Genomic DNA, 25149 nt, shown 5'->3' with positions numbered 1-25149 from the left:
ACTATCTAACATGGTGTAGAGGGAACATTATCTCAACATAATTTGGGTCATTTGTAACAAACCCACAGCCATCATCCTGCTCAACGGTGAAAATCTGAAAGCCTTTCCTCTAAAATCAAGATCAAGACAAAAATGCCCACTCTTTCCACTTCTATTTAACTTAGTATTGGAAGTCGTATCCATAGCAATCAGACAAGATAAAATGCATCCACCTTGGAAGGGAAAAAAGTAAAACTGTCACTATTTGCAAATGACATATTATACAAACCCTAAAGTCTCTACCAAAAAACAATTAGAATAAATGAAATCTGTAAAGTTGCAGGATACAAGATTAATATACCTAAATTTATTGCTTTTCTATTCACTAATAATGAACTATTAGAAAGAGGAAGCAAAAAAAGATCACTTTTAAAATTGAATCAAAAAGAATAAAATACCTAGGAATAAATTTAACCAAGGATGTGAGAGACTCAACACTCTTAAAACTATAAAACACTGATAAAGGAAATTGAAGATGATAAAAAGGGAAAGACAACCCATGCTCTTGGACTAGAAGAATCAATTTTATTAAAATGGCCATACTACCCAAAGCAATCTACAGATTTAATGCAATCCCTATCAAAATAACCAGTACATTTTTCATAGAACTAGAACCAATAATCCTAAAATTTCTATGGACCAACAGAAGACCCCAAATATTCAAAGTAATCTTGAGAAAAAAGAACAAAGGTGAAAACACACTCCCTGAGTTCAGACTGTACTACAAAGCTACAGTAATCAGAAGAGCATGGTACTGGCACAAAAACAGACACATGGGTCAAAGGAACAGAATAGAGAACTCAGAAATAAACCTAAGCCCTTTTGGTTAATTAATCTATGACAAAAAAGGCAAGAATATACAATGGGGAAAAGATAGTCTCTTCAGTAACTGGTGCTGAGAAAATTGGACAGCTACATGTTAAAAAATTAGCTTAGAGTATTTCTTCATACCATCTACAAAAATAAACTAAAAATGCATTGAACACCTAAATGTAAGACCTGAAACCCTAAAACTCTTGGAAGACAGTATTAAGCAGAGCACTCTTTGACTTAAGTTGTGGCAATATTTTCTGTGGTCTCCTAAGGCAAATAAAATAAAAGCAAAAATGAACAAATGGAACCTCATTAAATTTAAAAGCTTTTTACACAACAAAGGAAACTTTCAACAAAATGAACAACCTGCTGAATGGGAGAAGATATTTGCAAATGATATGACCAGTAAGAAGTCAATATTCAAAATAAACAAACAGGTCATACAATTGCATATCAAAAAAACCAAACAGCTTGATTTTAAAAAAAGAAAAAAAAAGGGAAGACCTGAATAGAATTGTTTCCAAAGACATACAGATGGCCAACAGGCACATGAAAAGATGTTCAGCATCCCTCACCACGGAAGTGCAAATCAGTACCACAATGAGATATCACCTCACACCTGTCAGAATGGCTATCATCAAAAAGTCTACAAATAAATATTGGCGAGGATGTGGAGAAAAGGGAATCCTGGTATACTGCTGGTGGGAACGCAGACTGCTGCAGCCTTTATGGAAAACAGTGCAGAGGTTCCTCAAAAAACTAAAAATGGAACTACCAAATGATCCAGCAATTTCACTCCTGGGTACGTATCAAAAAAAAACACAAACCCCAGAAAGTACTAATTCAAAAGGATACATGTATCCCAATGTTCACAGCAGCATTTTTTACAACTGCCAAGATACAGAAGCAGTCTAAGTGTCCAATGATGATGAATGGATAAAGATGTGGTATATTACTTGGACATAAAAATGAATGAAATTCTACCATTTGCAACAACATGGATGGACCTTGAGGGTATTATGCTTAGTGACTTAAGTCAGAGAAAGACAAATATGGTATGTTATACTTATATGTGAAATCTAAAAAATATAACAAATGAATATACACATGAAAATAGAAATAGACTCAGATACTGGGGACAAACTAGTATTTCCCAGTGGGGAGAGGGAATGGGGAAGGACAAGATGGCGAATTAAGAGGTACAAATTACAAACTACTGTGTATAAAATGAGCTACAAGAATATATTGTACAGCACAAGGAACATAGCCAAAGTATTTAAAGTATTTTATACTTACTTTAAATTGAGTATTATCTATAAAAATTTCGAATTACTACATTGCATATCTGAAAATATTATTTATCAATTATACCTCATTTAAATATTAATTTGATATTGTAAACCCTTGAAAGGGTCTCAGGGGCTCCTGAGGAGTCCTTGGACGAGGCACTGAGAACCACAACAGAGGACATGAGAGACTGGGGTCTCAATACAGCTGCATGGAATAGAACCTTCTAACCCCAACCCTCGACCCTCGACCACCTATCAACATACACGTTCGTGTGAATGATAAATAAATCTTGTATCTTTAGTAAGCCACTGTACTTTGATCTTCATTTATGCAGTCGAACCAACATCCTAAGACAATCATTTGACTGGCAGGGCTGTTTTTCTTATAACAGTTAAGAATGAAGTGATACTTCTTGTATGAAGTGTGAGCTAAAAGTGGGAAATAAACTGTAGATTTAGAAAGCCTCCACTATCAAAATAAATGGGAGGAAGTGCATCTCCTTATGGAAGTTAGGAACATTTCCAAGCTTTCAGACCTGAAGGGTGCCTGTTTCATTTCATCTTGTCCACTTTGCTCACTTGTGACACTGGCTGGTCTCAGTAGGTCAGTGAGTCAGTGGAGAGCTAGTGCAAGTTGTTTGGCAGGGAAGTGATCAGAGCAATGCTTCAGAAAGATCAATCTGACAGCCCTGGGAAAGTGGATCGGAAGGAGAGAGGCTGGCAATGGGGGAGCTGGGCAGATTTAAGGCTACCATACGATTCCAGGAGAATGAGTCTGGATTAGGTCAGTGGAGGAGAGCAGGAAGGACAGGGTAGATTGAGAGTATTAATGCCTGGATCACGGTTCCTACACTGTTACATTACCAAGAACCATGGCACTGAGCACAGCCCAACTCTGCACACAGACTATTCCTCAGAATGGCTTGTTTTCAGGACCCTGCCTGCTAGTCTGAATTATGTAGCAACATGAAGGATCCCTTCACATCTTTTCCAAGACTGCCTAAAGCTGATCCCATGTTTTCCCCCCCAGAGCCCAATTATCTCACACTCCACTTCCCTGCACTCAGGGACCTGAAACAGACAGCACACTTGGCCACATTTCACCTCTCACTAGGTGGCAGATGCAAAAGAGTTGCCCCTTTCAGGATGTTTGCATTATAATCCCATCCAGTTCGTGCCTCCCTGTCCTGAGAAGGGAACAAGGGGGTCATTGTCCCGGGTCATATTCCTTACCTGTGTCCAGGGTATTCCTGATGGCTCTTTGAATTTATCATAGGTCCTCCTTTCTGAAATCTGGAATGAAACAGTAGAGTGTGCACTCAGCAATAAGAAGAGAAATAGCTAACAGGTACAGATCACTTACAATGTGCAGGTACACCTTTAAGGGCTTTAGATACATGAAGCTGTTTAGTTCTCATAGCAACCATGTAAGACAGATGCTAGTATCATCCCCATGTTACAGCTGAGGGAACTTAAGCACAGGATGTTGAATAACTTGCTAAGGTTTTACATCTAGTAACTAAGGAGCTTGGATTTAAACCAGGTCATGTGTCTCCAAAAGCCTGCAGCCTTAACCATGGCACTCTGCCATCTCAAATACGGTGCCCAGGGTTCAAGCCTGGGTTCTGGAGAACAGCCATTTCTAAGAATGTAAGCAAGAGAGAAGGCAGGGAGGGCTTGATATTATGCACCTGTTCACAGCACCTAATACCCAAGCAGAGACAACCGGAGAAAAATCCATTTGATACTCTTCCTGTGCCTTTACACCACATGCCCAAATTCATCGGGTCTCCTGTGCCAGAGATACGATGGAATCGGTTACCAGTCTAAAGTGATGAGTCTGGAGTGCTGGACTGCTGGTTTTAAATCCCATCAGAAGCTTTCATTCATAACCCGCTGAATGGAAGGGAGAAGTGTCCCCAGTTCCAGGCTGCTACTGCGCTCCTAATCACACACTCAAAGAAGAATCTCTCACCAGGACCAACACCTTGGTGCATGCACAGCCTTACCTGTGTGCTCTGAGGAAGCTGGCAGTCCTCAACTCAGTCTTCATCCGGGAGCTGCCTTTAGGCAGGCTCCTTGAATCTCCAGGTTCTATCAATAGAGGAGATAATTTGGCACAGTTGGTCAAAGGTCAGCCATGTGTTTTTTTCTTGTGTTTTTTCTTCCAGGATGATTAAGTTTTTATTTGTTGAATCAACGTTTATGCCCTCTGCACCCAGGCTAACTTTTTTGGGGGGTGGGGGGAGGGTAGATAATTAGGCTTAATTTTTTGGAGGAGGTACTGGGGATTGAACCCAGGACCTCATGCATGCTAAGCATACCACTTGAACTATACCCTCCCCACCAAGGCCAACTTTTTACATTTTTAAAATACCAACTCAAATCTTACCAACACTGTTATCCTTTTCCTCCTGCAACAGGCAAAATCTCCTTTCTGGGGTTTTCACAGCACCTTGACCATACTTCAGCACTTATTAAACTGCACTGTAACTGTTTAAATACTTGTTTAAAAAGTAAGCCTCTCTAAGACAAGTTTTACCTAGCCAGGTTTGTTTTGTCTGACGAACAGTAAGCGAACACGCCGACACCGAGGTTTGCGAACAAAGAGAGGGTTTACTCACAAGGCAGCGGAGCCAGGAGACGGGAGACCAGATCGCAAGCCGGCCGCCTTGTATGCAAGGGGCTCAGGGTACTTACGGGATAGAGCGAAGCGGCAGGGCGGTCTGAGGCGAGGGGAGCGTGGGGGAAGGTGATTGGAAAAGGTGCCCTAACATTCTGCGCAGGCGTAACTAGGCTACAGGCTCCTGCACGTTCTGAGGGTGGAGTTTTGGGCCCTCTGATGTCAAAGGTCACTGAGCTCAAACACTCGCGCATGCCCAGTTGGAGGGTGGGTGGTCCTATCCAGTCTTAACGAGCTCAGCTCCATTAGACACAGCTGATTCCAAGCTCCTGGAAAGTAACCTGGGCAAACATCTTACTGTTCCAGCTACGTGCGCTTGGAGGCCATGCAAGCCTTTTGTAGATGACCTTGATTAGTGAAGGCAGGTGAAATGGATTTGACTACCACCTACAATTTCACAAGGACTGTGCCCCACCTGCCTTTCGGCCCCTGTACCTCCTGCTGTGGCTTTACACACAGTTGAGAAAAGAAAAACAAAAGAATGGAAAGTGAGAATGAGAGGCAGATAATGGTGTTAACAGCTTTATATGATTCAAGATGTCCTGAGAAGAACCGTCCTGGCCCTCAAAATCTCTTTTCTGGGTCTGCTTCTATCTGTGACATTCTGCCATAATCAAGGAGGTGTGCAAACACAAACAGCATTGGGAAAATAATCTTCCCTAGCCTGTAGCTATTAGTGTAGGAGGGAATGACTTCTAAGAGGTGAGTTTCTGAGCAGAAAGAGATTGGGAAAAACTGGGATGTGATGATGCCCACAATGAGTTGTCTCAGGCACAAGGGAAAGAGCCACAGACATTGAGTGTCTCAGTATGTAGATAAGAGAAGGGTAAGGGAAGGGGATGAGGGAACTTAAGGCAAATTTCCTTACATCATAAGTGTGTCTAGAACTAGCCCGGAAGAAGAAAAAAAATGTGATTATTCTGCATATCCCATTGATGCATTTTTGGAATCCTGGTGCTTATTTTGGTATTAATTTTATGTGTGGATATCAGGGTTATACTAACTAGTCTAATCCTCTTGGAAATGTGGGATCCAGTGAACCAAACTGGTGAAGCATTTAATTCAGTGCTTTCAAGGCCAAAGCAAATGCTGCAAATTTGCCCTCTTTTTTCTGAATAAATTAACTCATCAATTCACTAGATGAACCCACATTTCCATTTCACAGCCAAATTCCAACTAGCATGATTCTCCAGCACCCCCGTGGGAGTTCAGTCTGGAATCGGTTGTGCTATACGACTTGGTGGCTTAATAAGTACTTCCAGACCTCCATGACTGCAGAGATCTGGGAGAAAACACCACACGAGCTGCTGTGTATGATGGATGGGAGACCCATTTCTGCAGGGACTCCAGTCTTACCACTCCCTAACAATCACCTCCCTTCCACTGTCGTTTGCTTCTCCCCTCCCCTGTTGCCTAGCTTCAGGGTCATTTACTTTTCCAAAGCCACCTGCTCCTCCTCGCCTTTGAGTTTCTAAGTGCCAACTCTCTAAGATTTGACCTCAAGACCAGCCAACTCAGAGCTGGGATGGCTTTTCCCATGTGCAGCAAAAGCCATTTCAAAAAGCAGAGAGAGAGCTGGGCACCTCGTATTTTCCTTGCTGGATGTGTTTGTGGCTGCAAAAACCAATTGCTGAAGCTCAGCCGTAGGAAATGAAATGTATTTAGTCACAGGTAAAGTTCATGAACGTGGGATTAGCTGCAGAATGTGCGTTGTGGCATCTTCTACCAATGAATGCACATCCTAGATCCTGCTCCTTTTACAAATAAGCTATGTCTAGAGTGGTACTGACGACAAAAACAGAAGCAAGTCTGATGGTCTGGCAGCCTCAAAGCTGCTGGGAATAACGAGCTACGGCACACAGCACTTTATCTTCATCAGATTTTTCCCTCTTCTTGTTTCTAGCATCTGAAATGCCCATATTCCGTTGGGATCAAACAGGCATCTAGCTCTGCAGGACAAACTCTTCCCTCCACACTTTCTGGGTTAATATTTGAAGCTGTTGCACCAAGAGAAACTGTCGTTTAGAGAGCACACAGAAAGCAGATCAGGGCACATATGGACACCACTTGGATCTCCCAGCAGCAGTCCCAAGAATGGCTCTTTATGCTCCCTTCCAATTGCCCCAAAACAATTTGGGAAACCAAAGACCAAACCATCAGATTTAGTTGGCCTGTTTACACTAGATACAAACTTTGGTGAATTTTTTTTTTACTAAGAGAGCAACTTACTTTCATCATTTGGGCTTCCATAGGGGAGTTAAACCTGGAAGACCAGCCAATATCAAATGTTAATTCTATATGAAAAGGAAAAGCTTTCAAAAACCACAGATCAAAAAGGACCTTGAAGAGGTCTTGAGAAGTCAGAATTTCCAGGCTGTGGAGTTGCTGTTCAAAACATAGAGAAAGTAGCTGCATGGCTCACTTAGGTCTTTGGGCCATGGCCTCTGCTGTAGTTGGTTCTCCTTGGTTTGCCTCCCAAGAGGAGGCATGTTGACTTACCAGGCTGAGTGCTGGTTTCCACTGCAGGCTCTCTTATCCATATTGCTGGGTGGTACTAGGTTAATCCTCCAGTATTTTGTAATTGCTTTGAACTCTCATTTGTTCTTTACTTTCTACTTGGAGCCACTACGGGGTAAAAAAAAAAAAAAGAAAGAAAGAAAGAAAGAAAAAGTCTGAAGGAAGCTTAAACTTGAAGAAAATAGAATTTGTTACAAAGTTTTGCAAAGGCTTGCAGCGACCTTCAGCAACTCAATCAGCTCTTAATTTTGGCCCATGTCTGTCTCATTGCTTCCTTTACTAGGAGGAAAAAAGTTCTCAGTTGTGTGTTTTCTTGTTCTGCCTCTGGTCTCATTACAATTCCATCCCCATACAAATACCCTTCTCCTTTTTTATAATCTCAGGTGGTGTCTTTCTCAGGCTAATTAATCAACCTGAATTCTTAAACCCACACTCTCCTCCTCCGTGACTTTGCTCCGTTCTATTTCCTCCTCCCCTGCTACCTTCAGCTTCTGCTCCTGCCTTGGAGTCCCTTCCCAATTGATATGCACACACCTGTGCCCAGGAAGATTTCCCAAACTGTCCTGCTACTTTACTTGCACTTTTCCCTACCAAGACTCTTGCCCAAATGCCACCCAGCATCCATTTCCAGTTACAGTAATGCTAATAACCAGAAATGTTACTGAACCTTGTAACTTTTGCCTGATGCATGGCAAGGAAAAATGTTGAGACACTGAGTTTTGCAGCAACGAGAGAGTATATTCACCAGGCAGCCAAGCGAGGAGATGAAAGAATGAGTTTCAAATCCACCTTTCTGAAAGCAAGGGGCTAAGGATATTTATGGGATAAAGACTGAAGAAGCAGGGCAGTCTGAGGCTTGGGGAACGTGGGGAAATGTGATTGGAAAAAGGTGAGGTAATCATCGTTCTGCCCAGGCTTAACTAGGCTACAGGCCCCTGCAGGTTCTAAAAATGGAGGTGCTTTGCATGATCTGAGGTAGAGTTTTCCATCCTCTGACGTCCGAAGATCACCAAGTGGACACTCACCTATGCCTATCTGGAAGGTCGGGCGATCCTACCCAGTCTTAACCAGCTCAGCTTGATCTAGCACAGCTGACCCCAAGTTCCTTGGCAAATAACTTGGGCCAATATCTTGTTTAGGCTACCTGACGCCTGGAAGACATGCAAGCCTTTTGTAGATGACCCTGATTAGTGAAGGCACGGGAAATGGATTTGACTAACGATGGTTTCAGTAATAAATAACAGCTAAGTGCCTGTACTGTCTTAAGTGATGTATATACATCGCCCCTTAGCCTCACAAAATCCGTATGAGTTAGCTACTATTACTGCCATTACTGTCTCCATTCTAAAGGTGGGGATGTGAAGGCACAAAGGAGTTCAGGCGCTTGCACAAGACCACACAGCGCGCTTGTAACAGAGATGGGACTGAAATCTAAGCAGCCTGCCTGCTCTCGGGGCCCACAGTTCATACCAGTCTTGTACTCTTTTTCTCTCTTGTTCTGCAGTCAGCCCTCCCAGCACTCTGAATCCATATTCAGGAAGTGCACGGACCTCATAAGAGATGAACCTGCTGACATGATCAATTTCGCGTTCTCATCAACCTTTCTTCAGTATCTGATATGGTTGATCTTCTGTTTCCATCTTTTTGACCCTCTCCTCTCCTGTGGCTCTCACAGCACCACACTATTATAGTTTTTATCCATTCTCGCTGACCTTTCTCTGTCCTCTTTACTAGCTCCATTTTCTGCTGTTAATAAATATGAGCATGCCAAGTTTTAGTCATTGAAACTGTGCCACTCTCCATATAAATTCTCTCACCTCAGGCCTTCAATTGTGTCATCTGCCAATGAATCTTAGTTGTATAGCTCCAGCCCCATCCTCCCTCCTGGCACCAGGCTTGGATTTCCAACTGTGGGGTGGACTTCACCTCTAGACTGTATCACCTTCACTTCAACTGCAGTATGCGTTAATATAAATGAATCTCCAAGTTGCTAGGCAATGTTCGTCTCTGCCTTCTATCTCTAGTTTTGTTCAATGGTGCTATTACTCATCCAGTCACCCAGGCTTAAAATATGGATGTCATCTCTGAAGACTACCTGATCATCACCACTTAGCGTTATCTACTCAAAATTAAGTTTTTGTCCGTTCTTACTTTCATGATGCTCACAACTTTCTCCCCTATCCCATTCTCTTTCCAATGCCAGCACCCTAGACCGTGTTAGCTAATGCTTGACCTACAGTTTAAGCCAGTCTCTGACCTTCTTGCCTCCTTTGCTGACCCCAATCTATATGGCTGGCTGCCAAAACATCATCAATCTAAAACACTACTTCCATCACGTTATTACCCTACACATAAATCTAGAGGCTTCCTATGAGCAAAACCCAAACTAATTAGCCTTGCATTTAATGCCCTTGCTAATCTGACCACAACTTGTCTCTTGGCTCTCTGTCCGCTCCTCCAAGTGGGCTCTGCTATATCCAAACATCTTCAGCTCACTCTTGCGTCCACACCATCCTCTCGCTTCCTGGGACAATGCCCTTGCTCTTTCCCACAGACTACTTACCTTTCAGGATCCAGCTGTAGTTCCCGTTTCTTCAATCAATATGTTATAACCACATTCCCCTAGACATGATCTCCTTCCTCTGAATTCTACAGTCATGATCATCCAAGCTATCAATTTAGCACTACGCATTTCCTGCCTATATGTTCATGTGATATGTATTTCCTCCCCAACTATTCTTTTTTTAAAACACATTGTGCAGTTGTTAGAGTCTGGGTACTATATTAGGTGTTGTAAAGACACCATATTTTAATAATAATATTGAGAAGTAGGTATTTTAACTGTAATTTACAGATGAGGCAACTGAATCTCTGAGAAGTACTTTACTAAGGAAGCTGCTAACATGAATCTAAGCAGGGATTTTAACCAGGGAATGTGACTCCGGGGCCAGTTCTCTTTCTTTTGTAAGAAGAGATCTACTATTATAGCAAATTACATAAACAGCTTTCCTAATACTGAAAATTCTTACATTACTGGAAAAATCTTACTTGGCTAATACGTAATTTTCTTTTAATGTGGTACTTAGGTCTGCTAACATTTTATTTAGAAGCATTTTGCACTGATAGTTATAAGAGAGACTGGCCTATAAAGATTTTCTTTTTGGAAATTTTTGTTGAATGTTGGTATTAATTCTTGCTTCATAAAAGAAAACATTGAAGGTTTTCTTCTTTTCCTGTACTATAGAATTATTTGTTCTTTCAAGATTTTATAAGAAATCCACCACAAAAACCATTTGATCTTTGTGTCTTTTTGGAAGTGAGGTAAGGATAGCTCTTTGAAAACGTTCTCTATTTCTTTTACTTAATTGATATATTTATATATTTTACCCGCACTTGAATCTGTTTTGATATAAAAAATTATATTTACTTAGAAAATTATTTATTTTATCTGGATTTTTAAATTTCGTTGACTGAAATGAAGTAGAATTACGTTTTACGATTCCTTTAGTTATTTCTGTAAATATAATTCCCTCCCCCTTATTCTTTCTTACCTTGTGCATTTGTGCTTCCTATTTGATTACATTTGTCATGGGCTCATCTATTTTATATTTCCCAAAACTGGATTTTGTATTTACTTATTAGTTCTATTATTTGCCTGCTTTTTAATTTACCATTTTCTGCGTTTATCTGTTGTTTTGTTCTGCTCTCCTTTGATTTGTTTGTTTTGTTGCTCCTTTTCTAAATTCTTCGATACTCAGTGGATTTGTTATCATTCTGTTATTACTAGCTATTGAAGACTTTGCATTTGCTTTTGAGTGCTGCTCTACCAATCACACAGATTCTGACATACGGTATTTTAATTATATTTTTCTCAGATATTCTAAAATTTTCTCTGGAGTTTCTCTTTTCCCAATAGTTGGTTAAGAGAGAGTTTTTGAATTTCCACCGTCTTTTGGTTTTGTTATTATCTCCAAGTTTTAACACATTATGGTCAGTGATTATACTATTTATAAAAACTTTGGAGCACAAAGAGGATTTTCTGGGACCATTCTATAGATTCTTGAAATGTAGAAATGTTCTTTTCCTGAATACAGCATTCGATATCCATTTTTATTGTTTTTATCCACTTGCTCAGTCATTGCCCAAGAGAAAGAAAGTCTTCTCTTATTAATATAGTTCTGCCTTGGACTCCTTTAATTCCTGAAGTTTTTGATTTATGAATATTGCTGCCAAGTTACTTGCTTAATAGATGTTCATACTTATTACAGTCTTATTATGCACCTTTAATATTATAAATACCTGTCTGGCTTGTGTCCTGTTTATTGCTTTTGGTCCTGAATGATATCTTTTCTGATACTGAGATTGTGACCCCTGCTTTCTTTTTGTTTGCTCTCCTCTGGTGTCCTAAACTCTTCTTTCATTTTCAATCTGTCTAAATTACTTTTTTTTTTAATCTTAAATCTTCATCATAGAGCTTGGTTTAGCAATTCCAATTCAAATGATTCATCCAATAAAAAATCAGAGGTATTTACAAAGATTCATGTGCAAGAGTAATCATTAAAGGAGGAAGCTGATTAAATAAATTATTATATATTCAAAATGTGTAATAAGATACAAATGTTAAAATCAGATTGAATAAAAAATGACTTAAAATATTTAAAACATAAATATATTTTATATGCTTTATGAAATATTTTCTGATAATGGCAGTTTCCAAACAGATTGTGTAGTTTGACCCCAACATAAATATCCATTCCTATATCTTTAATCATACCATATGTCTATATAATATAGCTATATAAAGACTGGGCAATGTATATAAAATATTAACAGTTGTTAGCTAAGTAGTAGTATTGCAGATGGTTTTATTTTTCTTTTTTGTGCTTTTCTATGTTTTCTGAAGTTTTAATGTTTACATTTTTTATAATCTCTATGTGATTTTTTTTCTAAAAATGAAGTAAGACGAAAAAGCTCATTGTCTAATAATTTGACACGAAACTCCTGGCTTCAGTTAATGACTGATGTCCTTAGTACCTGCCTTACTCTCCCAGCATTCTGAGCAGAGCTCTGGAAAGTAACACTTTTTCCTTGAACAGAGTGGCTAAGACTTCGGCACCTGAAGGGAACCTGATCACTGCCCTGCCTCCCTCAGAGGTTCCGTCTGACTGCCTGGACCAGGCTGGGGTGGCTTACTCCTCTCCGGGGGCCCTGGTGGCCTTCAGGCCCAGTGTGTGTGACTGTAGTTCACCGATAGGTTTCTGCAGCTGCCCATTCCTGAGAATTCCTCATAGAACAGCTCCCAGAGGAACAGGATGTTCTTTTTCTCCCATTTTCCCCCCTCACTAGCCTTTTTTACCTAAGAGACAGGAACATTCCTTTGACTAAAAACCTGTCAATTTTGCTTTTCAACTCCTTCAGTGGGTAATTTAACTGTCTCATTAGTGTTTTTAACGTGTGGATTTTACTAGGATCCCTTTGTGTTTTTGTTGTCCTTTTACCAGTTGATGTGGAGACACAAGCTGTCATTATAAAGCCTCTTAAGAAATTAAAACCATTTCTCTGAAACAATCCCCAGGATTTACATTTTACATCTCAGGGAGGACTTCTCTCTGATGAACTCTTCATCTGTCAGCTTCCGAGGCTGAAACAAAATTTCTTAGAGCTTTGGTTCTGTCTCCAGTTTGGGGAGGGGAGTCAAGAAACCACTTGCAGTGTGTGGTTTTGGGTTTGATTTTTGCTTCTGTTCTGTTTTTGTTTTTGCTTTTAAAGATGTGGCTATTTCCACAAAGGTTTGGGCAGTTACATAGCCACTGAAGGAGAAGAACTATCTGAAAATAAGACTAGACAAAACAAAATGCAATCTCTCAAACCCTTAATTTCAACTTCTCGCAGTATAATTTGGGGCTGAGGTGATATTCAGAGTAAAAACCTATAATTTTGTTGTACGTGCATTATACTCTTTCCTCTTGTTAAATGTCTACATCCAATTCCCCAGTGAGTTCATAAACCAAGTACTGTATTGATTAGCTTTTTATATCAAATTTATTGCTAGACTGAGATAAAACTGACCTAGCTGATAAAACCAAATACTTCCTTCTTTTTGTCTCATAACCAGGGTCAATCCTAGGAAAAAAATGTCAAGGAACAGTGTTACTATCTGTCTTCCTCTTTTAATATTTGTTGGGGGTCCCCCGCAATAACCCCCAAGTATCTATGGTACCATGGAGGACCCCTAAAGCAAACGCTACCCACAGTTTGCATTTGCCTGGCAGATATATTTTGTGAGGCTTGTACACAGTTAACAATTGGTAAATGTCACATCAAAATTCAAGTTTCAGAATCTCTTAGAAAACTAAAAAATCTGATCTACATAACTTAGACTTTTTGCAGAATAGCAGCTTACCTTTTCTTTTTGATTTTTATTTATTTTTGATAAATAAAACTATATAAAGTATACAATGTGATGCTTTGATTGATGCATACATTGTAAAATCATTACCACAATGAAACTAACGTATCCATCATCTCCCATAGTGACCTTTTTTGTGTGGGTATGGTGAGAACACTTGAGATCTACTCTCTTAGCAAATTTCAAGTATATGATACATTATCATTATTAACTATAGTCACCATGCTGTACATTCGGTCTCCAGAACTCATTCATTTCATAACAGAAAACTTATGATCAATATCACTCCTTTTTCCATTCTGCTCTCCATTACTATGGGTTAAAAAAAAAATCCATATATAAATTATATCATGCAATATTTGTCTCTTGTGTCTGGCTTATTTCACTTAGAACTTGTCCTCCAGGCTCATCCACGTTGTTGCAAATGGCAGAATTTCCTTCTTTTTTTAAGGCTGATTAATATTCTATTGTGTATTTTAAAAAATCTATTCATCTGTTGAGGGACTCTTTGTCCCCGTATCTTGGTTACTGAGAATAATGCTGCAATGTACATGGGTGTGTAGCTATCTTTTCAAGATAGTAATTTCATTTCCTTGAGATATATGCCCAGAAGTGGGACTGCTGGACTACCATATGGTAGTTCAGTGTTTATTTTTTTTAAGAACCTCAATAATATTTTCCATAATGGCTGTACCAATTTACATCCCCACCAACAGTGCACAAAGTTGCCTCTTTCTCCACATCCTCACCAACACTTGTTATCTTTTGACTTTTTAACAGTAGCCATCCTAACAGGTGTGAGGTGATACCTCAATGTGGTTTTGATTTGCATTTCCCTGATGATTAGTGATGTTGAGCAACTTTTTATAAAAGTCGTTTTTCCCATTCCATAGGTTTCCTTTTCATTCTGTTGATTGTTTCCTTTGCTATGTAGAAACTTGTAGTTAGATGTAGTCCCACTTATTTATTTTTGCTTTTGTTGCCTATGTTTTTGATGTCAATTAAAAAAAAAAAAAAAGAGAATTATTGCCAAGACCAATGTCAAGGATATTTTCCTCTATGTTCTCCTCTAGGAGTTTTATTGTTTTGGTTGTTATGTTTAAGTATTTAATCTATTTCGAGCTTATTTTTATTTATTTTGGTATAAGGGTCCAATTTCATTTTTTTCATGTGGCTGCCCCAATTTTCCAAACACCATTTGTTGAAAACACTGTATTTTCCCCATTGTATATTCTTGGCACCTTTGTTGAAAAGTAGTTGATAATAAATGTTTGGATTTACTTCTAGGCTCTCTATTCTGTTTCATTGATCTATGTGTCCGTTTTTATGCCAGTACTATACTGTTTTGATTAATACAGCTTGGTGATATAGGTTGAAATCAGTTAAGTGTAATGCCTCCAGCTTTGTTCTTCTTTCTCACAATTGCTTTAGCTTTTCGGGGTCTTTTGTGGTTCCACACAAATTTTAAGTTGTCTGTTCTGTTCCTGTAAAAAATACCATTGGAATTTTGATAGGGATTGCACTGAATATATAGATCACTTTGGGTAGAACTAACAATATTGTTTCTTCCAATTCATGAACACAGGCTATCTGTTCATTTATTTGTGTCTTCTTTGATTTCATTCATCGATGTTTTATAGTTTTCAATGTTCAGATCTTTCACCACCTTAATTAAATTTAGTCCTAAGTATTTTATTCTTTTTATGCTATTTTAAATGGGACTGTTTTCTTAATGTATTTTTGGATAGTTCATTGTTAGTGTATAGAAATGAAACAAAAATTTGTATGTTGATTTTTTTTATCCTTCAATTTTACTGAATTTATCAGTTTTATGTAATTTTTTTTTTTTTTTTTTGCTGGAGTCTTTAGAGCATTCTATATATAAGATCATATTATCTGCAAAAAGAGACAATTTTACTTCTTCCTTTCTGATTGGGATTCCTTTTCTTTCTTTTTCTTGCCTAACTGCTCTGGCTAGAACTTCCAGTACTATGTTGAATAGGAGTGATGAGGGTGGGTACCCTTGTCTTCTTCCTGATCCTAGAGGGAAAGCTTTTAGCATTTCACCATTGAGTATGAGTTTAGTTCTTGGCTTGTCACATATGGCCTTTATGTATGCCAAGACATTCCTTGACACCCACTGTTTGAGAGTTTTTATCATGAAAGGATGTTGTATTTTGTCAAATGGTTTTTCTGCATCTATTGAGATGATCATATAATTTTTATCTTTTTATTCTGTTAATGTGATACATAATATTTAACTGATTTGTGTATGTTGAACCATCCTTGCATCTCAGGGATAAATCTCTCTTGATCATGCTATATAATCCTTTTAATGTGGTATTAAATTTGGTTTGCTAGTACTTTGGTGAGGATTTTTGCATCTATGTTCATCAGAGGTATTGACTTGTAATTTTTTTTTTTTTTTTGCTTGTAGTGACCTCGTCTGGCTTTGGTATCAGGGTTGTACAGGATATGTAAAATGAGTTCGAAAGTATTCCCTCTTCTTCAATGTTTTGGGAAGAGTTTGAGAAGGACTGATATCAATTCTTCTTTAAATTTTTGGTAGAATTCATCTATGAAGCTACCTGGTCCTGGACTTTTCTTTGTTGGGAGGTTTTTTTGTTTGTTTTGTTTTGTTTACTCCTGATTTAATCTCTTTACTTGGTTTTGGTTACTGTTCAAACTTTGTATTTCTTCATGATTCAGTCCTGGTACATTGTATGTTTCTAGGAATCCATTTCTTCTAGGTTATCTTATATGTTGGCATGTCATTATTCATAGTTATGTTTTATGACCCTTAACATTTTTGTGGTATCAGTTATGTCTCCTGTTTCAATTCTGATTTTATTTATTTGAGTCTTTCTATTTCCTAGTTAGTCTAGCCAAAGTTTTGTCAATTTTATCTCTTCATAAAACCAACTCTTCATTTCATTGATTTTTTTCTATTGTCTTTCCATTCTCTATTTCATTTATTTCTGCTCTGATCTTTGATATTTCTTTCCTTCTGCTAACTTTGGGCTGAGACTGCTCTTTTTCTAGTTCCTTAGGTGTAAAGTTAGGTTGCTTATTTGAGCTCACTCTTTTTGTTTTTTTCTCAATGTAAGTAAGCATTTATCACTATAAACTTTCCTTTTGTTATTGCTTTTGTTGCATCTCATAAGTTAGGTATGTTGTGTTTCCATTTTTGTTTGTCTCAAGATATTTTTAAATTTCCCTTCTGACATCTTGACTCATTGCTTGTTCAGGAGCATGTTGTTCAATCTCCACATATCTGTAAATTTCCATGTTTTCTCTTGTTATTGATTTCTGGTTTCATACCACTGGGGTAGGAAAAGATACATCATACAATTTCAATCAGTATTCTTAAATTTGTTGACTTGTTTTGTGGCCTCACATGTTATACAACCTGGAGAAAATTTCATGTGTACTTGAGAAGAATGTGTATTCTGCTGCTGGCCTGCAAGATGTGTGCTGAGAAATCCACTGACAGCCTCACTGGTGGTGGTGATGGGGGTTCTGCTGTATGCAATGAGCTTCTTTTCTCTCTCTGCTTTCAAGATCCTGTCTTTATTTTTGACAGTTCTATTATAATGTGCCTCAGTGAAGTCTTCTTTAGGTTGAACATGATTAGAGACTTTTGAGCTTTGTATACCTGGATGTCCATATCATTCCCCAGATTAGGGAAGTTTTTAGCCATTATTTCTTTAAATGAACTTTCTAAACTCCCCACCCCACTCTCTACCACCTGGGACTTCGATAACGTGAATATTGTTCCGCTTGACTGTGTCCTATAAATCCTCTGGGCCTCCTTCATTCCTTTTCATTCTTTTTCTTTTCATTTTCTGACTGGATAATCTCAAGTTACCTGTTTTCAAGCTCACTGATCCTTTCTTCTGCTTGACTGAGTCTCCTGTTGAAGCTCTCTATCACATTTTTTAGTTCAGTCATTGTATTCTTTAGCTCCACAATTTCTGTTTGGTTATTTTTTGGTTTTCTGTCTCTTGGTTGAACTTCTGATTTGTTCTTGTATTGCTTTCCCAATTTTGTTAGATTGTTTATCTGTGTTCTCTTGCAGCTCTCTGAGCTCCTTTAGAACAATTATTTTGATTTCTTTGCTGGGTAATTCCCGGACCTCCATTTTTTGTGGTCAGTTACTGAAAATGTATTGCTTTCCTTTGGTGGTATCATTTCCCCCTGATTCTTCATGATCTCTGTAGCCTTGCATAGGTGTCTGCACATTTGAAGAAGCAGTCATCTCTTCTAGATTTTATGGACTGACTTTGGTAATGAAAGACTTGCCAGAGGGGTGGGGCCATGCTGGAGTGTGCTGTGGTCCTGGGTCTAGTTGTGAAGGGTGCCAAGTATGGGGTGAGTGGTGGCTCTGGGTCCAGGGGGGTGTAGTGTCTTGTTGCTGGGCTCTATGGCATCAGTAACTGCTTGATTCTTGTCAGTGAGAGCTGTAGGGTATCCTTCATGGATGCAAGGGCTGCTAGGGTCCTGAGCAACCCCAGGTTCTGTGCCGTGGGGCTGGGGCAGGCAGAGGTAGTGGCTGGAGCTGGGGGTGTGCATACCTTCAACTGCAGCGGCCGGCTGTAGGTGCCTGTGTGGTGACAGGGTTGGCAGTAGGCACATGTACAGTGGCAAGGGTCGTGGCCAACTACAGACTCAACAGGAGCCTGGGCTGTTGATGTGCACCTGTGGGGCTGCAATGGCTGGCCCAGGTGCATATGTGGCATTGGGGCCAGTGACAGGATTTGGGGCCGGTGGCATGCAGGTGGATGGCTTCAGGGGTTAGTTGTGGGCACATGTGTTAGTACAGGTCAGTAACAGGAGTCAGGGCTGGCTCTGAGCACTGGAGCAGGTGTGTGGTCCTGGGCTGGCGTTGTGCACACACACAGCTGCAGAAGCTGGGGCTAGCTGCGGGTGGGGTGGCTGTGCTGTATCCCAGGACTAGGTTCTGGTGGCGGATAGGGAGGAATTCCAGCAGCTGGAGTCCGTGAATGCTAAAACCTGTGGGGCCTTCAGCGGTGAAAGCTGGAGGGGATCCGCATCAGCTGTGCTGGCTGTTGGTTTCCTCAGTGGTAAAAACTGTTGGGATCCTCTGCAGAGCAGTCTCCTGGGGTCCCTGTCAAGATGCCCAGTGATGAAAGCTGTGGGGGTCCACAGCATCCACAAGGGCTGTTGAGATTCTCAGCAGTTAAGGCTGCTGGGGTGCTCTGCAGAGCAGGCACTGGGAACTCTGGTCACTCCCACCAAGTGGCTGGTACTGGTATACTGATAGCCTCCCCTTCCTTGTTCCTAGCCATCTCTGGATGCCTCAGCTATGCTGGTCTCTGGGTTGGGTCAAACTGATGTGGGTCCTTCATGCAGTGCCCCAAAAGCCTGGGGAACCTGGTCATTCACCCCACTTTTCTTTTCCCAGAGTTCCCTCTTTGTGCTGAGCTGTGTCAGCCTGGGGGATAGAATGACACAGGCAAAATGAAACTCTTCTTCCTGTCCATTTTGTGCAGTTATTCCCAGGTTTTTTGTTCCACTGTGTCATCAAAGCTCTTATGTGGACCCTGAGCTCTCCCAGGGCTGTCTCCGTTCATTGATAGTGAACTGCTATTCTTTTTGGGGGGACCAAGGTGAGGTCTCCTATTCTGCCATCTTGGTGACGTCACTTGCAGCTCACCCCCTCAGGCTGGCCATGTGCTCTTGCTCTCTATTTTGGTGCAGTCTCCACCACTCCTTGTTTTATACCTGTCCTCTTTATGTCACCCATTTATGCAACTTTCATTGTTCCTGGAGGCATGAGTCTCTGTCCCCTCCCCTAAAGCAGAAACTGATTATGACTTAAGGTTGTGGTTCTTAAACTTCAGCACATATCAAAATCGTCTGGAGTGATGGTTAAAGCATTGATGGCTGGACTCAACCCTGTTCAGTAGGTCTGAGAATCTGTATTCTAACAAATTTGGAGGTGATGTAGATACTGCTGTTCCGGGGACCACACTATGAGAACCACTGCTCAAGGTATTATTCCTCTGAGGGATATTTAGATTTTCATTCACTCATTCACATATTCAATATTTATTACAAAGTACTTGGTTCTATACTAAAAATTCATTGCTGATCAAATATATACAATACGGTTCTTAATTGATAATCAGGCAACATTTTTAAACTTTATTTATTTTGTTTGTATTTAATAAGTAAACTTTATTTATTGTATTTGACAGTGCTGTGAAGAGTATTCAAGTATGGCTTCCTTGAAGAAATGACATTCAGTTAATCCACGGAGCTAGTCCTAAGTAGGGCTTGGTCCGATTAGGGAGGAGAAGGGAGCTTCTTAGGTCAGAGGAAGAACGTACGTGAAGCTAGGTAAGCCAGCCTCCGGGATCTAAATGATGAATCTCTGGTGGGGATTTGAGAAGCTGTGGAAGATATTTCAAAAGAGCCAGGTGCCTATACTGATGACTTCTGAGGCTGACTGTTTCTAAAATTGCAGGGAACAGAGCCAGGAGAGAAGGAACCATCAGTCCTGGCAACCTGATCCATCAGTCCTAATGATGTGGGCCGCACAGGGGACCAGTGGCAAAAGTTATTTTGAGATTCTTCTGTTCTGGGAGAAATCCCAGTGGCATGTTGGCAACTCATCCCAATTTCTCTCTATTCCAGCCTCTGAGCATCGCTAGAAAAAAGAAAGATAACAAATTGCAAGATCAGATCGTTATAATTTCAGGCTCAGCTCACCAGTGCCTCTGCCCGGCTCATCACATAAACGGTTGATGCCATGGTTCCTCCTCACATCTCCAGTCTCATCCCCTTCCTGTCACTGTGGCTAGTGACCTCCACGTAGTATGTAGGTTCTCCTTCTGAGCCATCTGAAAGCATTCGCTTTTATTTTGGGGGCTCATAGCTCTTTCTCCTTATTGTCACATGTCTAAATGTGACAGTCTTTGTCTTTGCGTTCTGTCTTTCCTTTTCTCTTTCTGCCACAATCCATAAACAAGAATGCCTCCTACTTAAATCTTTTTTTCCTATATTTCTTTTCAAATGTCTTCATCTACTTTTTTCTATTTATACATGTAAAACTTATTTGCAAATGAGAATATCAAATTCAGATCTCCAAGTCTTTGTTTTTGCTCTTTGAAGGAACGGAGTGGTTTTGACATTGTCAACCACCGCTGGCTCTTTTTAAGCCTGATCTGTTTTCTGCCCCTTCATTATTCCTCATAGATTGTCTTATATCTTCGTTTTCTAGTGTAACAGTCATATAGAATGCTTTTTAAGGTTGCCTTTAGTTCTGAAATATGACTATAAGGAATTCGCTCCTCTTCCATATAAATTTTGATTGAAATCCAGCTTTTAATAAATTAATTTTGGTTATTTTCATAGCATCATTAACAAAAAGAAACACGTCTTTCACTTTACATTTTACAACTTCTCTTCCACCTTGCAAATATATTGTATCAATGCTACTAGCCAAGTTGTTTTAATGTGATTTTACTCTGGACTCTTAAAGTGGATACCTAAAAATGTGTTCTTTCCTAGAAGTGTATCTTACACACTGATTTTAAATATTTAACTTTGGAGGTTACATCTGTTCCCATCCAGGTTTTTCTCAAGACAGTGGAATCCTTATGCCGTTTTTCTCCTATGTGGCAGGAGCCTTCTATAAATTTCTTCTCACGTTTCCTTTGGGAGTACGTGCATTTTACAGATCTGATCTGGTGCCCTTCCCAATTCATATCCACACATTCTCTTTCCAATAAGGATCTCATGGATATTCCATTATCTGATTGATAATCCAAAATTTCACCCAGAAATAAGCTCCCTAGGTTCCTCTTTTCCTAATATACATTTAGAGGAGATATAAATCCCAGCCCCTAGTCCTCTTGTATCCAGTAAAATTTTCTGGCTCTTTTTTCAAATATGTATTTTGCCATTTTCTTTTCTCAAGGTCTGATAGCGTTGGTAGTTTTGAGCTTTTTTATCCTTTTTGTATGGTTTTTTCCAGTTTAGGTGATTTTGGTTTATTTGGTTAAGATTTCCTTTGATCTTACTCTTTTGACTCCTTGAGGTTCTAATTCTTCACCTAATTAAAGGTGATGTGATATTCTCTTCTCCTGTGTTTGAACTGTACAGTCTGCCTTACTATTTCCATTTTGTTTGATATTTTTATAAATGCTCTTGCCTTTTCTTCCTCCACTAAGGACTCTGAGCAGAGATGCATCATTATCTTCTGATAATGTGTAATGCATTCATATAATTTTAAATTCGATTACTGTTCATCTTTGGGTTGACATGTTCTGATTTGTATTTCTTGAATTATCAAAAATGTGAAAAACATAAAGACCTTTGACTTTTGCCTATATAGGTTAAGGAATTTAGCAAATTTTTGTCTCCTCATCTTTCTTAAAATACATTCCAATATTTGTTATAATATCTGAACTCTCTCATTCAGATTATTTGCAAATCATTATTATTTTAGTCTTGCAGATCTTAATTTCTATTTTCAAAATATATATGTAGTTTAGTCATATTATAACAATTATTTTACTCAATCCTTTGTTTAAACAGTTTCACTGCTAACCATCAAGACTTTTCCAGTCCTGAGTTAACTGTTTTTATACATCTCTAGATCAACTAGAACATCTATTTAACTTTATTAGAGAAGCTCAGTCAAAATACCTGGGAAACGTTCACTGCTGACTTGTAAGAAAGACAACTTGGATGTGAATAGATTTGGGGGGATACAAATTTTTCCCCTGAAATCTCTCCTAAGTGGAAGGAGCACAGATGTTCATCAACATGGGGTTAAATATATAGAGGTCCATCAATACAACATCTTATGATGCTAGTTTTTAGAAAAGAAAGAAACAAAAAGCTCTCCATACATAACATGGAAAGATCTCCAGGTTATAACACTGGTGAAATGAAACATCATGGCACAATGCACACCCATGTTCAGAGGAGCACTATTCACAATAGCTAAGAGGTGGAAGTAACCCAAACATCCATCCATAGTTGAACAGATAAACGAATGTGGTACATACATACAGAATATTATTCAGCCTCAAAAGGAAGGCAATTCTGACACATGCTGCAACATGGATGAGTCTTACTGACATTATGCTAAAGGAAATAAGCTAGTCACAAAAGACACTGGGATTCTACTTACACAAGTTATCTAGAGTAGTCAAATTCATAGAAACAGGAAGTAGAATGGTATTTGCCTGGGGCTTGGGAGGGAAGTTGTTTAATGAGTATAGAGTTCAGTTTTGCAAGATGAAAAAATTCTCGAGGTTGGTTGCACAATTAAGTAGTCTGCGTAAGTAACATTACTGAACTGTATACTTAGAAATGGTTAAGATGGTAAATGTCATGTCATGTATTTTTTACCACAATATAAAGATCACGGTACAGAGTATGAAAACTTCAAGGTAAAAAAATGGGTTCAAAATATAGATATATCTGTAACTGAATATGCACAAACAGTAAAATACACACAGGAATATATCAATAGTAGTTCAAAGTTATAAGTAGGTAGACGTTTGGAACACATAGATGTGCAAATGAGCATTGAGAGGGAGATTTTTTTTTTACCTGAACATTTGTTTTTATATTGTTTTTTAACCATGAGAATATATTACTAATTCATTAAAAAATAAAATGAACAAACCCAAACAGTGAGTAGACAGTGCTGGTGTTTATGTTACCCAAATCAATCTCCCACTTTTCAGTAAGAGACACTATCTGTCTGATAGGAGGTAATACTTCTTGAAGCTTCTAATCTCAGGGCCCCCAGATTTTTTTTTTTTTTACTGATAAAACCCGTTTACTGACTGTGGTAGGCAGAATAATGACCCCCTCGTCCTGCAAAGGTCTCTTCATCCTACTATCTGGAACCTGTGACTATGTGACTTTCCATGGCAAGGGGGAATTAAAGTTGTAGATGAAATTAAGGTATTAATCAGCTGACTTTAAGAGTAGGAGGTTATTCTGGATTATCCAGTGGGCTTAATAGCATCATAAGGGCTCTTAAAAGGGGAAGAGAGGCAAGAGAGGAAGTCAGAGAGATGTGATGTGAGACTCTACCTGCAGTTGATGGCTTTGAGGATGGCGGAAGAGGCCATAATCCAAGGCATGTGGGCAGCCTCTAGAAGCTGGAAAAGGCAAGGAAATTGATTCTTCTCCAGAGTTTCCAGAAGGAACACAGACCTGCCAACACTCTGATCTTAGCCCAACAAGACCTGGGTAGGACTTCTGACCTACAGGAGTATAAGATAATAAATTCATATTGTTTTAAGCTGCTAAGTCTATGGTCATTTGTTACAGCACTCACAGGATATGGCGACTGTGGAGTGGGCTGAGGAGACGACTGGGGACAAAATAATCCAACTCTAACTAGCAGCTCTAAAAACCTAAGTGTTTATTCATCTTCTGAATTAAATTTGGATAAAGATGAATAAGGAAAAAAGAAACCAGGGATATTGGTACATTGTCATCCACTCTTTAATATAAGAAAGAAGACTGAAATCAGAGTGATATTCTTCCTTTGAAACTAAGATATTTTTCTTTCCCTAATTGTATATTATTCCCTCTCCCTTCATCCTTGAAATTAAAAAAAAAAAACTATCATTAACCAATCAGTAAATAGAAAATACAAAGGAACAAGAATCACTCTTGAAATTAAACACACATCAGGACATGTCTAGGTGGATTTTTTTTTTTTTTTTTTTTAACAAATTGAGCTAGTTTGGAGTTCTTCCTTGGTGTCAGGGCCAACATTTTAATCCTGAAAACCTATCAGGTAGGAATGATTAGTGTCCCCTTTTGATTGATGATAAACCCAAAGCTTAAAGCAGTTGAGTAATTTTCCCGAGCTAATCAGTTTTGAATCCATGTCTGCTGACTCAAGGGCCCACGTTCTTAGCCACCGAGGTTCCCTGCTCTCACGTTCTGCCCCTTTTCCTCCTGGCTAGTCTTCAGAAGTGTTGCCCTTCAGATCTTGCCTTCTGGCTTCTCCCTACGAAGTATTTCTCATCCATAAACTTCATCATGTAATCTCTTCCCTTCACATTCTGTCTTTCAAGTCACTGGTCCCTATTTTTCTAACCTCCCCTCTGCTCTCTACTGCTTTCAACATAGATTTTAATATACTGTTGCACTTTTAGTGTACTTGTGTGAGCGCGTGTGTTTGGCTTTTTTTTTCAAGGCCGATCATTTAAAATAATTCTATATTTGCACATATTTTCTCTTTCATCTGTTGAGTCACAGAGACACATAGGAAAACACAAAGTAAAAACACAAAGTAAATGCTTTCTAATTTTTCGTCTGGTTTTTCATGAAAGATTCTCTCCTCAGATCCATGGCACCTTGTCACTGCTCTTGAGTTCTGCATTCCACAGAAG

At 39.3% G+C, this 25149-nt stretch overlaps 1 long non-coding RNA gene across 2 annotated transcripts in view; it reads right to left on the bottom strand.

Annotated features, from left to right (window-relative positions):
• The window catches only part of LOC116663648, a 74937-nt gene that overhangs the window by 30432 nt on the left and 19356 nt on the right, over positions 1-25149 (bottom strand). For both annotated transcript variants that reach the window (XR_004319906.1, XR_004319907.1), the window contains 4 exons: positions 23834-24006; positions 7324-7449; positions 4151-4235; positions 3375-3434 (listed from right to left, as the gene is read on the bottom strand). This is a non-coding gene — a long non-coding RNA (uncharacterized LOC116663648). The remainder of the gene's footprint in view (positions 1-3374; positions 3435-4150; positions 4236-7323; positions 7450-23833; positions 24007-25149) is intronic.

This window comes from Camelus ferus, chromosome 5 (genome assembly GCF_009834535.1).
Source record: "Camelus ferus isolate YT-003-E chromosome 5, BCGSAC_Cfer_1.0, whole genome shotgun sequence".
Lineage (NCBI taxonomy): Eukaryota > Metazoa > Chordata > Mammalia > Artiodactyla > Camelidae > Camelus > Camelus ferus.
The sequence above is the reverse complement of the archived record's forward strand: the minus strand, read 5'-3'. Positions and strand labels throughout refer to the sequence as shown.